Here is a 16,771-nt window from a genome sequence, read left to right as displayed (position 1 = left end):
CACAAGTAGGCAGAGAGGCAGGCAGAGTGGGGAGGAGAGCAGGCTAGGCTCCCTTCTGAGCAGAGAGTCCCATGGCGGGGCTCGATCCCAGGACCCGGAGATCATGACCTGAGCCGAAGGCAGAGGCTTAACCCACTGAGCCACCCAGGCACCCCAACATGGGTCTTTATACCGTTAACATGTCAGGGGAACAATCAACTGAAATTTCTCTAGCTACTGAGGAGGCTGCTATCTTAGAAATGAGTAAAGGTAACTATATATACTTAGTTGCTAGGTGACTAGTCAATTAAATCTGAACTAATTTATTTCCCTTATGTGTGTAATGGTATTGAAACAATAAAATTTGTGGTTATTTGCAGTTAAAAGTTGGGGAAGGGAAGTAACAAGCAGACTCAGGTTTGTAAGAGACTTAAATGTAGGGCAGCCAGAGAAGAGGCTAATAATGGAAGGTAGAGGGAACTAAAAGAGGGGAAAAGGCTGGCCAGAAATAAGCTTGTTTTAAGATTTTTATTTTTTAAAAATTTTTAAAAAGATTTTATTTATTTATTTGACAGACACAGATCACAAGTAGGCAGAGAGGCAGGCAGAGAGAGAGAGGAAGCAGGCTCCCTGCTGAGCAGAGAGCCTGATGTGGGGCTCCATCCCAGGACCCTGGGATCATGACCTGAGCTGAAGGCAGAGGCTTTAACCCACTGAGCCACCCAGGCACCCCAAGAATTTTATTTTTTAAGACCTGTAAATGTCAGCTTTTATTAAATAAAAAACCTTATTACATGTACAGGTCAACTACAAAACACAAATGTTTTAAAGTATAAATCAATGTTAACATAGACTGTTGCAGAGACCAATATATAATAAGTTCCGAGGCAAATATGTAATAGACATTTTTGTCCAGGTAAGTTATGTTAGGATAGGCTAGGCAGACCTCTATGAATGATACTAATACTTTTTTTTTTTTTACTATATTTTTTCCCATTCTGGCTCACCCCTAAATTGGTCTGGTTGAGAGTCCACCTTCCTCAGTGTCCTTCCAGCTCCACAGGAACATCCATTTCCTGAAGCAGCAGAGAGAAACTAACCAGGCAGTTTTCCTGGTCTTTTCCCTCGTGGTTCCCCCAATTGTCCAATGTTGTGAAACCTTATCCAATCAAACTATCTAGACATTTCACAGAAGAAATCCGGGATAATTTCTGTGAAGACCTGAGGACAACACAAAATCTTCAGCTGTCCGCTATTTGAGTTTTGTGCCAAGTACTATATTATGAATGGAGAAGATAATAAAAACAGCACTAATCATGGGGTGCCTGGGTGGTTCAGTGGGTTAAAGCCTCTGACTTCGGCTCAGGTCATGGTCCCAGGGTCCTGGGATCGAGCCCCGAATTGGGCTCTCTGCTCAGCAGGGAGCCTGCTTCCCTCCTCTCTGCCTCTCTGCCTACTTGTGATCTCTCTCTGTCAAGTAAGTAAATCTTTATTTTTTTTTTAAGATTTTATTTATTTGACAGAGATCACAAGTAGGCAGAGAGGCAGGCAGAGAGAGAGAGGAAAGCAGGACCCTGGGATTATGACCTGAGCCGAAGGCAGAGGCTTTAACCCCTGAGCCACCCAGGCACCCTGTAAATAAATCTTTAAAAAACAAAAGAGCACTGATCCACCAATTAAAATAGTACATGAAATCACTTCTTAATCCCCACATTTTAGTTTTCTAAATAATTCAACCAGATTTGAGTATGACATTTCATAGCATCTCACTGTTCTGCCACTTTTTTTCTCTTAATTTTTTTTAAAGCTTTTTTTTTTTTTTTTAAAGACTTTATTTATTTATTTGACAGAGAGAGATCACAAGTAGACGGAGAGGCAGGCAGAGAGAGAGAGAGAGGGAAGCAGGCTTCTTGCTGAGCAGAGAGCCCGATGTGGGACTCGATCCCAGGACCCTGAGATCATGACCTGAGCCGAAGGCAGCGGCTTAACCCACTGAGCCACCCAGGCACCCTTCTCTTAATTTTTTTTTCTTAAATACTGTGTCACTGGGACCCTGGCTTGCTCAGCTGGTGGAGCCCTGACTCTTGATCTCAAGAGTCCTGAGTTCAGACCCCACATCAGGAATAGCGATTACTTTAAAAAATTAAAAAAGAAAATAATACATCACATTTTTTTTTTTAAGATTTTATTTAGTTATTTGACAGACAGAGATCACAAGTAGGCAGAGAGGCAGGCAGAGAGAGAGAGGAAGGGAAGCAGGCTCTCCGCTGAGCAGAGAGCCCGATGCGGGGCTCGATCCCAGGATCCTGAGACCATGACCTGAGCCGAAGGCAGAGGCTTAACCCACTGAGCCACCCAGGCGCCCCAATACATCACATTTTTACAAAATTCTTTGCATGTAGTGAATTGCCAGTACATTTGAGGAAATACCAATGGTGACCTAGAGCCTAGAAATGGGGAAATAGTGATTATAAAGGGATGGTCTTAGGGAAACTTCAAAGTTAGCTCTCCAGTACTGAACCTTCCCTGTGTAAGTGATGTTTTTTTTTAAATTTTTTTTTTTTAAGATTTTATCCATTTATTTGACAGAGAGGGAGAGATCACAAGTAGGCAGAGAGGCAGGCAGAGAGAGAGAGGAGGAAGCAGGCTCCCCACTGAGCAGAGAGAACTCTGGGTTCATGACCCGAGCCGAAGGCAGAGGCCTAACCCACTGGGCCACCCAGGCACCCTGTAAGTGATGTTTTAACACCCTTGACTGCTGCTTGTTTTTGCTTTGGATTAAGTTCAGCTATAAGGCATTGGGAATAGGCAAGGAAATGGCTAAGAATTAAAGATTTAGAGCAGCAAAAAGAACACTTTTTTTTTTCTTTTTTAAGATTTTATTTATTTGAGAGAGTAAGCAAGAGAGAACAAGCTAGGGGAGGGGCAGAGAGAGAAGGAGAAGCGGACTCCAGGGACTTGATCCTGGGACTCCAGAATCATGACCTGAGCCAAAGACAGACGCTTAACTGACAGGCACCCAGGCGCCCCCAATACCTATTTAAAAAATACTAGAAGGGAAAAATAAAGATTGAAAGGAAAGAAGAAAAAAGGAGAAAGACGATTTCTGGTGTTCCACCTTCTCTTTTGGAGATAAGGAATTCTGGAAATGCCATTCACCCACTCTTCTTCCCAACAGGTGAATGTTAGGGTAAAGACAAAACCCCAAAGGCAGAAGAAGACAGTGAAACCCAGGATCATCAGGGAACCAGAGAGAGTCTGCATTTATCTTTTCAAAAGATATGACCTCTTGGGTGTGTCGGTGGCTCTGTGAATTAGACATCTGTCTGGCACTCTGGTAACAATCTCAGTGTCCTGGGATTTAGCCCCCCATCGGGCTTTCTGCTAGGCTCGGGGACCCTGCTTCTCCCTCTCACTCTGCCTCTCCCTCCCCCTTATTTGTGCTCTCTTTCAAATAAATAAATAAAATCTTTAAAAGATATAATAAGTTGGGGGTGCCTGGGTGGCTTAGTCATTAAGCGGCTGCCTTTCGCTCAGGTTATGATCCCAGGGTCCTGGGATCAAGCCCCATGTAGGGCTCCCTACTCAGCGAGGAGACTGCTTCTCCCTCTCCCACTCTCGCTGTTTCTGTTCTCACTCTCTCACTGTATCTCTGTCAAATAAGTCAATAAAATCTTTAAAAAAAAAGAGAGATATAATAAGTTGGGGCACCTGGGTGGCTCAGTTGGTTAAGCAGCTGCCTTCGGCTAAGGTCATGATCACAGGGTCTTGGCATCGAGCCCCACATTGGGCTTCTTGCTCAGCCTGCTTCTCCCTAGCCTGCCATTCTCCCTCCTTGTGCTTGCTCTCTGTGTCTCTTGCTCGCTCACTCCATGTTAAATAAATAAATAAAAGATAAATAAATTAATAAAAGATTGGACCTCTTCCTCCCTCCCCCGCCAAAAAGGGTGTTTTTATGAAAGCACAGGGACAGAGCCCACAGGCAGAAAGAAGATTCCTGGACTTTTTAGATTGCAAAATTAAAACTTGCTATTAAGAACAAATTTAAGGGGCGCCTGGGTGGCTCAGACGGTTGGGTGCCTACCTTTGGCTCAGGTCATAATCCCGGGGTCCTGGGATCGAGCCCCACATCAGGCTCCCTGCTCAGTGGGGAGCCTGCTTTTCCCTCTCTCTCCCTACTGTCCCCCTTTGCTTGTGCTCTCTCACTCTATCAAATAAATAAAATCTTAAAAAAAAGACTTAAAAATAAAAAAGAACAAACTTAAGCAATAGAGAAATGAATCATAAAGTGAACCTAGTAAGCACAGTTTATTTAATTTCTACAGATATTTTAGTATGTATAATATGGGTGGTTTTATGTGAATTTTTACGGATACCATACATTCTCCTCTAAAAGTTTGTTGTGTATCTTTTCCACTTAGCATTATATCTTCAACCTCTTTGCAAGTCAGAATTTAGAGGTGTATATCTATTTGGAAGAATCTTAAATATTGATAATTACTTTTTAAAAAATTTATTTATGTATTTATTTAGGGCATCTCTATACCCAACATGAGGCCAGAACTCACAACCCCAAGATCAAGAGTCACATGCTCTTCCAATGAAGCCAGGCAGGCACCCTAATAATTATGTTTTTTTTTTTTTTAAAGATTTTATTTATTTATTTGACAGACAGAGATCACAAGTAGGCAGAGAGGCAGGCAGAGAGAGAGGAAGGGAAGCAGGCTCCCTGCTGAGCAGAGAGCCCGATGCGGGACTCGATCCCAGGAACCTGAGATCATGACCTGAGCCGAAGGCAGCGGCTTAACCCACTGAGCCACACAGGCGCCCAATAATTATGTTTTTAAAAAGGATTTGGAGCACCTGGGTGGCTCAGTTGGTTAAGCCTCTGCCTTGGCTCGGGTCATGATCTCAGGGTTCTGGGATCGAGCTCTGCATCGGACTTCCTGCTTCTCCCTTTCCCACTCCCCCAGTTTGTGTTCCCTCTCTCGCTGTGGCTCTCTCTGTCAAAAATATTTTTTAAAAAATTTTTAAAAATCTTAAAAAAAAAAAAGGATTTATTTTCCTAAATGTATCAGCCAAGGTTGAGATGGTTTCTTTCTTGAATATTCTCTATCAAAACATTTCGGGAGGCGCCTGGGTGGCTCAGTGGGCTGGGCCTCTGCCTTCGGCTCAGGTCATGGTCTCAGGGTCCTGGGATCGAGCCCCACATCGGGCTCTCTGCTCAGCAGAGAGCCTGCTTCCCTTCCTCTCTCTCTCTGCCTGCCTCTCTGCCTACTTGTGATCTCTGTCAAATAACTAAATAAAGGGGCGCCTGGGTGGCTCAGTGGGTTAAGCCGCTGCCTTCGGGTCAGGTCATGATCTCAGGTCCTGGGTTCAAGCCCCACATCGGGCTTTCTGCTCAGCAGGGAGCCTGCTTCCTCCTCTCTCTCTGCCTGCCTCTCTGCCTACTTGTGATTTCTCTCTGTCAAATAAATAAATAAAATCTTTAAAAAAAAAATAACTAAATAAAATCTTTAAAAAAAAAACCATTTCTGATATGAAGAACATAAAGGGGAAGTTGAGATAGTCGAACTAAGGGAAAGATTAGTTTTGGGGACTCTTCCTAAGATCTCGGTGTGACTTTGCCATTCCCTTAAAAAACAAAACAAAACAAAACAAACCTACTCAAACAATATTAAAACAAGATTATTACAAAAAGTTAACTTTTATTTTTTTTTAATTTTTAAAAGATTTTATTTATTTATTTGACAGAGAGACAGACAGAGAGAGCAGGAACAAGGGGAGGGGGAGTGGGAGAGGGAGAAGCAGGCTTCCATGACCCAAGGATCAGGACCTGAGATGAAGACAGACTCTTAACCATCTGAGCCACCCAGGCACCCCTAAGGTTAACTTAAAAAAATTTTTTATTTTATTATTTTTTTTAAAGATTTTATTTATTTATTTGTCAGAGAGAGAGAGGGAGAGAGAGCGAGCACAGGCAGACAGAATGGCAGGCAGAGGCAGAGGGAGAATTAGGCTCCCTGACGAGCAAGGAGCCCGATGTGGGACTCAATCCCAGGACGCTGGGATCATGACCTGAGCCGAAGGCAGCTGCTTAACCAACTGAGCCACCCAGGTGTCCCTAAAAAATTTTTTTTAAATTTATTTATTTGTTTGACAGACAGAGATCACAAGTAGGAAGAAAGGCAAGCAGAGAGAGAGGAAGGGAAGCAGGCTCCCTGCTGAGCAGAGAGCCCGATGATGATGATGATGATGATGATGATGCTGCTGCTGCGATGCGATGTGGGGCTCATCCCAGGACCCCAAGACCCCAGGACCCCAGGACCATGACCTGAGCTGAAGGCAGAGGCTTTAACCCACTGAGCCACCCAGGCACCCCTAAAATTAACTTTTTTTTTTTTAAAGATTTTATTTATTTATTTGACAGAGAGATCACAAGTAGGCAGAGAGGCAGGCAGAGAGAGAGGAGGAAGCAGGCTCCCTGCCGAGCAGAGAGCCCAATTCGGGGCTCGATCCCAGGACCCTGAGATCATGACCTGAGCCGAAGGCAGCGGCTTAACCCACTGAGCCACCCAGGCGCCCCTAAAATTAACTTTTTTAACATCATTGTTAACTTTCAAATTATCTTTGCAGACATTTTCATGTGTATACATGACACACAACAGAATTATAACACAATTTTCCTATCCAAATACGGAATTCCATCATGCATTTTGTTCTGCAACCTGCTTTTTCTACTTAAGAATATATCAGGGAAAAAAATATATTCATATGTCATAGAGGGGGTGCCCAGCTGGCTCAGTCAGGAGAGCGAGTGACTCCTGATCTCCAGGTTTGTGAGTTCAAGTCCCAGGCGGGGCAGAATGCTTACTTACAATAAATAAATAAATAAGATCAAATGGATGGTGAGTATGAACACAGAAACACGAGTGGGTTTTGTTTTTTGTTTTATGGGTTTTTTTGTTTGTTTAGGAATCTTTATACCCAAAGTGGGGCTCAAACCCACTGACCCAGAGATCAAGAATAGCATGCTAACCAACTGCGCCAACCAGGTGGTTTTTTGTTGTTGTTCTTGGTTTTTTTTTTTTTATTTTTTTAATTCTTTTAACAGTTTTTAAAAATCTATTTATTTAACAGAGAGGGAACACAAACAGGGGGAATGGGAGAGGGAGAAGCAGGCTTCCCACTAAGCAGGGAACCCCAGGACCCGATGACCATGACCCGAGTGGAAGGCAGACGCTCAATGACTTAGACACCCAGGTGCCCTGTTCTTTTGTTTTCAAAGAATGTATCATAGAGATTTTTCCATGTGAGTAAATTAAGATCTGACTCAATTGTTGTATAATATTACCTATTACAGATGCACTACAACTTATTTAAAATTGCTTCCATTTTGGTTATTTGCCACTATAAACTATGTTGCTATTAACATATATATATTTATTATATATATATAAAATAAATATATGGGGCGCCTGGGTGGCTCAGTGGGTTAAGCCGCTGCCTTCGGCTCAGGTCATGATCTCAGGGTCCTGGGATCGAGTCCCACATCGGGCTCTCTGCTCAGCAAGAAGCCTGCTTCCCTCTCTCTCTCTCTCTGCCTGCCTCTCCGTCTACTTGTGATCTCTCTCTGTCAAATAAATAAATAAAATCTTTTAAAAAAATAAAATAAATATATATTATATATTATATATATATAAAACAAAAATACATATAACTATATATAGGGACACCTGGGTGGCTCAACCAGTTAAGCAGCTCCCTTTGGCTCAGGTCACGATCCCAGGGTCCTGGAATCGAGTTCCGCATGGGGCTCCTTGCTCAGCAAGGAGTCTGCTTCTCCCTCTGCCTGCCTCTCCCCCTGCTTGTGCTCACTCTCTCTCTGATTAAAAAGGAAAATAAAATAATAATAAAATTAAAAATCTGGTTCTTTAAAAAAAAATATATAAACATATATATCATATATAAAAATATATAACAATATAAACAGAAATATGTATAACATATATATATGTATTATAGAATAAATACCTAAGAAGGTAGACGATTGCTGTTTGAGAATAAAGTTAATAAAAGCAAAAAAAAAAAAAATTCACTGTCTTCATAAGTAAGTCACATAAAAGCTTGAAGAAGTTGCCAAGAACTGGGAGAGGCTGCAAACTCAATTTAAAGCCATTGAGTTTATCCTTTTGGTCACAGACTCACCCAGAATATAAACTAGCAAAATAGAGATATGGCACAAAGGTGAATTACTTATAAATTCAACTGCCACCCCCTCCATCTTTTCACTTCCTTTTCTTTTGGAAAATCTTGCTTTCTCCATCTTCCAAAAGGGCGTGGTTGTTACTTCCAGTGTCCTATTTTATTTGCTTTATCATATTTTCGTTTTTACTCACGTTTTCTTCATGTTCGGCTTGCATTTTCCTCTCAGTTTCTACCTGAAAGGGAAAAGCACTCTTGGGTCGATCTGCCTGGCTCTCCTGAATTTCACAGTCTGGCTTCAAAGCTCTCGAGTGGGAGGATTAGAAGCCTTGCTTACTGAATTTCAAGCACCTGGTTCTCGGGGTAAAGGACACGCTTCATTCTGTTCTGAATAATCCTATTCAGAAAACTTCGTGTCTACAGGGAAAAAACAGGCCAGGACTGCAAACCTGAAGGTAAAGGCAGACACCCGCCAGACAGGGGCAGGAAAGTGGGGGAGGAACTTTAGTAAATATTGCTTGCCTCCTGGGGCCCAGTGAGCTTCGCCTCAAGCGGGAGATAAAGGGAATTTGTTAAATAAAGAAGCCAGTTGGGGCAGACAAAAGCTTAAGGCGCAGGAAGTTAGTTCGATTAAGGATGCTGGAAGGTAGGCATTTGAATAGGCGCCTCTGTGTGGGGTTGAAGTGAAATCCCATTGAAAAGCAACAGCAGCAGCTGGTGGCCGGGGCTCTCCTTAAAAGAGTCCTAGTTTCTGGGTGGTTGATGGACCACTCTGTGCTCCTAGAAGAAAGCGTTCTTGGGGATTTTGAAAGGTTAAGGTAAGAAAGGACTGGAATACAGCGGTAGCGCTACCTCCCCGTGTACGAGCCTGCAAGGCATCAGAAAAGCTCGCGGATCAAATGAAGACGCTAGACTGGTCTTCAATCCATCTCTTAAAATTCTCAGGGCACGGGGTATGCGCATATGCGATACACGCGCTCAGGACGGGTTCAAGTGATGTTCCCAGGACGGGTTTCGGGTACATGACTCGGGGCAAGGGCGGAGGAGGAGAACTTGACATTGGTGGGCAGGGCTTCTGCAGAAGGAAGGTACCTGGACACAATCCCACGGGCTTCCTCTTTCGCAGACACCGCGGCCAGCACTCCTAGCTCTCCTTAGCTTGATGAACAGCTGTGGAACTTATTTTCACTACCTGAGCGGAGTACTTGGGGGGCTGCATTGGTGGGGGCGTCAACGATGGGTGGCCATGTTAAGTTCATAGTTAGAGCTGTGTAAGAGTATTCAGGGTTAGGCTAAAGAAGAGTATTAGGTGCCTCTTTCCATTTCTTTCTGGGCTCTCTGCACCTGTACTCTGCCTCTCTAAATCTAATCTGTCTTACTGGTTACTAACTGATCTATAATTTTTTTAAGATTTTTTAAAAAAAGATTTTATTTATTTGACAGAGATCACAAGTAGGCACAGAGGCAGGCAGAGAGAGGAGGATGCAGGCTTCCCGCGGAGCAGAGAGCCTGATGCGGGGCTCGAACCTAGGACCCTCGGATCATGACCTGAGCCAAAGACAGAGGCTTTAACCCACTGAGCCACCCAGGCGCCCCTAAAGGTTTTTTTTTTTAAGTCATCTCCGCAACCAATGCGGGGTGAACTCAAAACCACGAGATCAAGAGTCACATGCTGCACCCACTGAGCCACGAAGGCCCCGATTTACCTCTAATTAATGTGCTTCCTGTGTTACATACATTCCAATTGTTTCCCACGGTTGAAGTAAACATTCTCAACAATATAGTAAGTGCACCTTAACCAGATTAGCCACACAGTTCCTGTCCTTTTTGCAACCCTAGATCTTCCTTGATTCTCAGCCTTCTCTACATGCCAGATCTCATTTCCTAAATCTCAAACCCTCCCTCAGCCACTTAATCCTACCGTCATACTTAACATTCCCCAAACTGTGTAGGTTTTGCTGGTCTCTTGGGTGCTGCCCGAGGAACCCTTAAGCACAAATAAGCTAATCTCCACTGGTTCTTTTTCTTTTTCTTTTTTTAAGATTTTTTTTTTTTTTTTTTTAGGGATTTTACTTATTTATTTGACAGAGATCACAAGTAGGCAGAGAGAGAGGCAGACAGAGAGGAGAAAGCAGGCTCCCTGTCAAGCAGAGAGCCCAATGCGGGGCTCGATCCCAGGACACTGGGATCATGACCTGAGCCGAAGGCAGAGGCTTAAACCACTGAGCCACCCAGGCGCCCCTCCACTGGTTCTTTGATCAATACTTATTTATTACATCAAGAAAAAGGGTTCTTTTTATTTTTTTTTTAAGATTTTATTTGCCAGAGAGAGAGCCAGAGTACAAGCGGGCTCCCTGCTGAGCAAGGAGCCTGATGTGGGACTCAATCCCACAACCCTGGGACCATGACCCATGACCTGAGTTGAAGGCAGGCGCTTAAGGGACTGAGCCACCCAGGAGTGCCAAGGGTTCTTTTTTTTTTTTTAAGATTTTATTTATTTATTTGACAGACAGAGATCACAAGTAGGCAGAGAGGCAGGCAGAGAGAGAGAGAGGAAGGGAAGCAGGCACCCTGCTGAGCAGAGAGCCCGATGTGGGGCTCGATCCCAGAACCCCGAGACCATGACCTGAGCCGAAGGCAGAGGCTTAAACCCACTGAGCCACCCAGGCGCCCCCCAAGGGTTCTTTTTTATCTGTTCAGACTCTGCACTCTGCAGTCTTCATCAGGATAAGAGAGAGATGATGATTAACTCCCATCAGTGGCTCTTCACTGTGTCTTTCCTTATGCCACTTGGATTTTCCAAAAGAATAAAGAAAAATAAGCCAGTTTTGGGGGCACCTGGGTGGCTCAGTCATTTAAGTGTCTGCCTTTGGCTGTGGTCCTGATCCCAGGGTCCTGGGATGAGCCCACACCAGCCTCCCTGCTCAGCGGGAGCCTGCTTCACCCTCTCTTCCCCACTCATGCGCTCTTCTCACTATCTTATTTCTCTCTCTCAAATAAATAAATAATAAATTTTTAAAAGATTTTATTTATGTCAGATAGAGGGAGAGAGAGCAGAAGCAGGGGGAGTGATAGGCAGAGGGAGAAGCAGGCTCCCTCCTGAGCAGAAAGCCCGATGCGGGGCTGGATCCCAGCACCCAGAGACCATGACCTGAGCTGAAGGCAGAGGCTTAAGCTACTGAGCCACCCAGGCACCCTATATATATGTTTTCTTTTCTTTCTTGAATTAGGCTCCACACCCAACATGGGGCTCGAATTCACCACCCTGAGATCAAGAGCCACATGCCCCATGGACTGAGCCAGCTAGGTGCCCCTCCAATATTTTTTATTTGTTTATTTCTCTCTTTAGTTCTGTCCATTTTTACTTTATGTATTTTTTTAAAAGATTTTATTTATTTAATTGACAGAGATCACAAGTAGGCAGAGAGGCAGGCAGAGAGAGAATGGGAGAAGCAGGCTCCCTGCTGAGCAGAGAACCAGACTCAGGGCTTGATCCCAGGACCCTGAGATCATGACCTGAGGCAAAGGCAGAGGCTTTAACCCATTGAGCAACCCAGTTGCCCCAGGCCTTCCTGATATATTGATTTATTTTGTTGTTTCTTAAAAATCTTAAAAAAAAAACAGAGCGAGATCACAAGTAGGCATAGAGGCAGGCAGAGAGAGAGGAGGAAGCAGGCTCCCTGCCAAGCAGAGAGCCCGATGTGGGACTCGATCCCAGGACCCTGAGATCATGACTCGAGCTGAAGGCAGAGGCTTAACCCACTGAGCCACCCAGGCGCCCCATCTTTTAAAGATTTTATTTATTTATTTGAGAGAGAGAGAGAGAGAAGCAGTGGTACGGGGCAGAGGGAGGGAGAGAGAAAGAAGCAGACTCCCCGCTGAGCAGGAAGCCAGATGCTGGGCTGGATCCCAAGACCCAGGTATCATGACCAAACCAAAGGCAACCAGCCACTCAACCGACTGAGCCATCCAGGTGCCCCTCTATTATTCTTTAATACTCTCTTATCTTGGGGGTGCCCTGGGATCGAGCCCCGCATCGGGCTCTCTGCTCGGTGGGGAGCTTCCCCCCCCCCTCTGCCTGCCTCTCTGCCTACTTGTGATCTCTGTCTGTCAAATAAATAAATAAAATCTTTAAAAAATAATAATAATACTCTCTTATCTTGAAATATATTTTGTCTGAAATCCTCCCATTCTGTTCTGATCCCACGACAATCAAATTTTCAACACCATCACTCCACCAAAATTGTTCCTTTCAAGATCACTTATGATCGGGGTGCCTGGGTGGCTCAGTGGGTTAAAGCCTTTGCCTTCAGCTCAGGTCATGGTCCCAGGGTCCTAGGATCGAGCCCCACATTGGGCTCTCTGCTCGGTGGGGAGCCTGCTTCCCCCTCTCTCTCTGCCTACTTCTCTGCCTACTTGTGATCTCTGTCAAATAAATAAATAAAATTTTAAAAAAATCACTTATGATCTCCATATTGCTAAACACAATGGCAATTCTCAGCCCTTGTCTTAACTAGACTATAAGGAGGAAATCAACCTTTCCATAATAAAAAATAACCAAGTCACCTATTAAGATAAGCATTCAATTAATAGAAAAGATGGTAAATGTTTAACTCCCTTGGACAAACATCATAGCACATTTACAGAAATTAAGTATGATATTCTTTTTGTTATTCTAAACGGTGTTATCTTTTTGTTTTCAAAGATATGTAATCAGTATCTCTTTCACGTGTATATTATCAGTATGCCTTTTCAGTAACCTTTTTGGAGATTGCTAATTTATAGTACAGTCCACCTTTTCCTTACCTGCTAAGTGTCAAAAGTCTAATTTTCCATACAGGTGTCATGAAGCCCTTCCTTCTCTACTTAGCCCCAGCAAATCCTGGGAGTGGGTCTTTGGTATATTAACATATAAAAGGAGACCCTACAATTTTCATTTTAAAACCTGGGGTGCTGGTACTTTGATCCTGTCTTGTAAGCATTTTGCTTATTTTCTACATTATAATTCTCATAAATTACAATGTTTTCTTTCTAATTTGTTTCTATGATCTTTTTCTACAGAAAACTGGCATATTACTGGAAGGATCTGGACTGTAAGAACAGTATATGAGACTACTATTGGTCCTTCAAAATTGAGGGGCCCTAAAAAACCTGCTTTATTTGTCCTAGTTTGGAAGAATTCAAGAAACTTGACCTCTAGTTACCTGGGGGTGATGTTCTTGCAATTAATCAAAATAAGAGATGATGAGAGGGCCTAGGTTCTTTGGCCTGACCCCAGTTGGGAACCAAGAGCCATATGCACATGAGTAGGTAAAATAGTCATTGGGTGAAGAAATGACATTTGTAGGATCCTTGACACAGTAGCCCCATGCTCTATGGTTCTATAATCTGCTGGTGAAGTCCTAATGGGGGTTACAGTTCGCTTGGGAGGATGTAAGAATTCAAGGGATGAGATTAAGGTGAAAATCTGGATAGAAATCGGTATGTTTAAAGAGGCTTTATGTGCAATGGCGTATCTCCTTTACCTGAATATATTTATAGGAATAAATATTGTGCCTGACTGGGAAATGCTTCCCTTATTTAGCATTGTAAAACAGAAGGCATACAAATCCACCCTTCCACCCACATTGATTGGATGCACTAGTAGACTAAAATAGTACTTTTTATTTTTTATTTTTTTAAGAGATTTTATTTATTTATTTGAGAGACAGAGATCACAAGTAGGCAGAGAGGCAGGCAGAGAGAGAGAGGGGAGGAAGCAGGCTCCCCAATGAGTAGAGAGACTGATGCGGGGCTCGATCCCAGGACCCTGGGATCACGACCTGAGCTGAAGGCAGAGGCTTTAACCCACTGAGCCACCCAGGTGCCCCAAGACTGATTGATTTTTGAGATAGAGAGAGCAAGTGGAAGGGGTAAAGGGAGAGGGAGAGAGAATCTCAAGCAGAATCCATGCTGAACGTGGAGCCCATCTCAGGGCTTGATCTCATGACCCCGAGATGAGGACCTGGGAGGTAAGCAAGAGCCCAATGCTCAAATGATTGTCACCCAGGCTCTCCTAATATAGTATTCTATTTTTTGTTGTTGTTGTTTTTTAAAGAGTTTTAAATTTCTTTTTTGGGAGAGAAATAATGAGAGCACAGAGGGAGAGGTGGAGGGAGCAGACTCCCCACTAAGCAGGGAGCCTGATGCAGGACACGATCCCAGCATCCTGAGATCATGACCTAAGCTGAAGGCAGACACGTAACAGAGTGAGCAACCCAGCACCCTGTATTTTAAAAAGAGTTCTTACATAAAACATTGCTGAGATACTCTTTCAGTGATGGAAATTATTCCAGTGTTTTATTTTCTAGGTTCCTTTTTTTTTTTTTAAGATTTTATTTATTTGACAGAGAGATCACAAGTAGGCAGAGAGGCAGGCAGAGAGAGGGGGAAGCAGGCCCCCCCGCGGAAGGAAAAGCCTGATGTGGGGCTCGATCCCAGGACCCTGGGATCATGACCTGAGCTGAAGGCAGAGGCTTTAACCCACTGAGCCACCAGGTGCCCCTATTTTGTAGGTTCTATTAAACCTATTTTTCAATACTAAAGATGCCATTTGCAATAAGCACCTATAAAATAAAATGATATAAAATATCTTCTAAGTATTTTATTTGAGAAGTTCTATGAATAAAACTATAAAACTCTTCTGAGAGGGCTGCCTGGGTGGCTCAGTCAGTTAAGCGGCCAGCTCCTAATTTTTGCTCAGGTCATCATAGTCCTGGGATGGAGCTCCAAGTCGGGTTCCACGCTCCTTGCTCTATGTAGAGTCTGCTTCAGATTCTCTCTCCCCCGCCGCCCCTCCCCTTGCTCACACTCTTTCTCTCAAATACATAAAATCTTAAAAAAAAAATCTTAAAAAAAAAAGCAAAACCCAAAACTCTTCTGAGAAATATACAGATAGGAAAACTTAATATCATAAAAATGTTAGTGCAGGCTGCCTGGGTGGCTCAGTGGGTTAAGCCTCTGCCTTCAGCTCAGGTCATGATCTCAGGGTCCTAGGATCGAGTCCCACATCAGGCTCTCTGCTAGGCAGGGAGCCTGCTTCCTCCTCTCTCCCTCTCTCCTTGTGATCTCTCTCTGTCAAATAAATAAAATCTTAAAAAAAAAGAAAATGTTAGTGCTCATTGAATGAATTTCTATTCAATGTCATCCCAATGAACTATTAGGACAGGTTTCTTTTTGGAAGTTGAAAAAATTAATATGGAAAATTCTAAAAAAGGAAAGTGAGGAGGGAGTAGCCCAGCAGATATTTTTGAAATATGTAAACAATTTGGTTCTGCAGAAAAACACATCAATGGGACAAAGATGGCCCCAAATAGCCCCAAGTACATATGAAAATTTAATGTACAGCAAAGTTGGTATTTCAAATCAAAGAAGAAAAGATGGATTTTTGAGTCTGGGTATTGAGGAAAAAAACACAAAGATGAATCCTTATTTCACAGCATACCCACAAATAAATCCCATAGAAAGCAAGGATTTGAACATAAATGAAAGCTATAAAATTACTAGAAGAAACATTAATGTTTAATATTTAATACTTATACTGGGATGAAAACGTTTTTTTAAGAAGGAATTAATACACAAATTTATAAAAGAAAAGATTGTTAAATTTGATTAATAAAATTATTTAAGGGGCACCTGGGTGGCTCAGTGGGTTAAAGCCTCTGCCTTCGGCTCAGGTCATGATCCCAGGGTTCTGGGATTGAGCCCCACATCAGGCTCTTCCTTCAGCGCGGGGGGGGGGGGGGGGGGGGCTGCTTCCCCCTCTCTCTGCCTGCCTCTCTGCCTACTTGTGATCCCTGTCTGTGAAATAAATAGATAAAATCTTAATTTTTTTTTAAATTCTGTAGGGGAAAAAAAAACTGCAAAATAAATGGCAAACGAAATGTTAATTTCTTTCATATACAGAGGAGGAGAGTCCATGGTAAAGAATTCAACTATTGCAAGTTTTTAATCTGCTTAGCCTAGGGTTAATTGAAATTGATAGGTTGATTTCTCCGTTATGGTTGATTTGCTAATTTTTTCAGTTTTGCTTTATATATATATATGTGTATTATAAAGAGTTTCTTTCGGGGCGCCTGGGTGGCTCAGTGGGTTAAAGCCTCTGCCTTCGGCTCGGGTCATGGTCCCAGGATCCTGGGATCGAGCCCCACATCGGGCTCTCTGCTCAGCAGGGAGCCTGCTTCCACCTCTCTCTCTCTTCCTGCCTCTCTGCCTGCTTGTGATCTCTGTCTGTCAAAATAAATAAATAAAATCTTAAAAAAAAAAAAAAGAGTTTCTTTCTTTTTTTTTTCTTTTTCTTTTCTTTTTTTTTTTGATTTGTCAGAGAGAGAGAGAGAGAGAGAGAGAGAGAGAGCACAGGCAGAGGGAGAGGCAGGCAGCCCTGGCCCCAGCCCTATCCCTGCGCTCCAGAACACCCTCCACCAAGGAGGAGCCTGCTTGTCCTTCTCCCTACATCCCTCTTCCCGCCCATGTGCTCTCTCTCAAATGAATAAATAAAACCTTAAAAAAATTAAACACTTTTTTATAATATTTAGGTAAACATATGTAT

The sequence above is a fragment of the Lutra lutra genome, chromosome 8, assembly GCF_902655055.1.
Source record: "Lutra lutra chromosome 8, mLutLut1.2, whole genome shotgun sequence".
Taxonomy (NCBI): domain Eukaryota; kingdom Metazoa; phylum Chordata; class Mammalia; order Carnivora; family Mustelidae; genus Lutra; species Lutra lutra.
Note: the sequence above shows the minus strand (reverse complement) of the source record.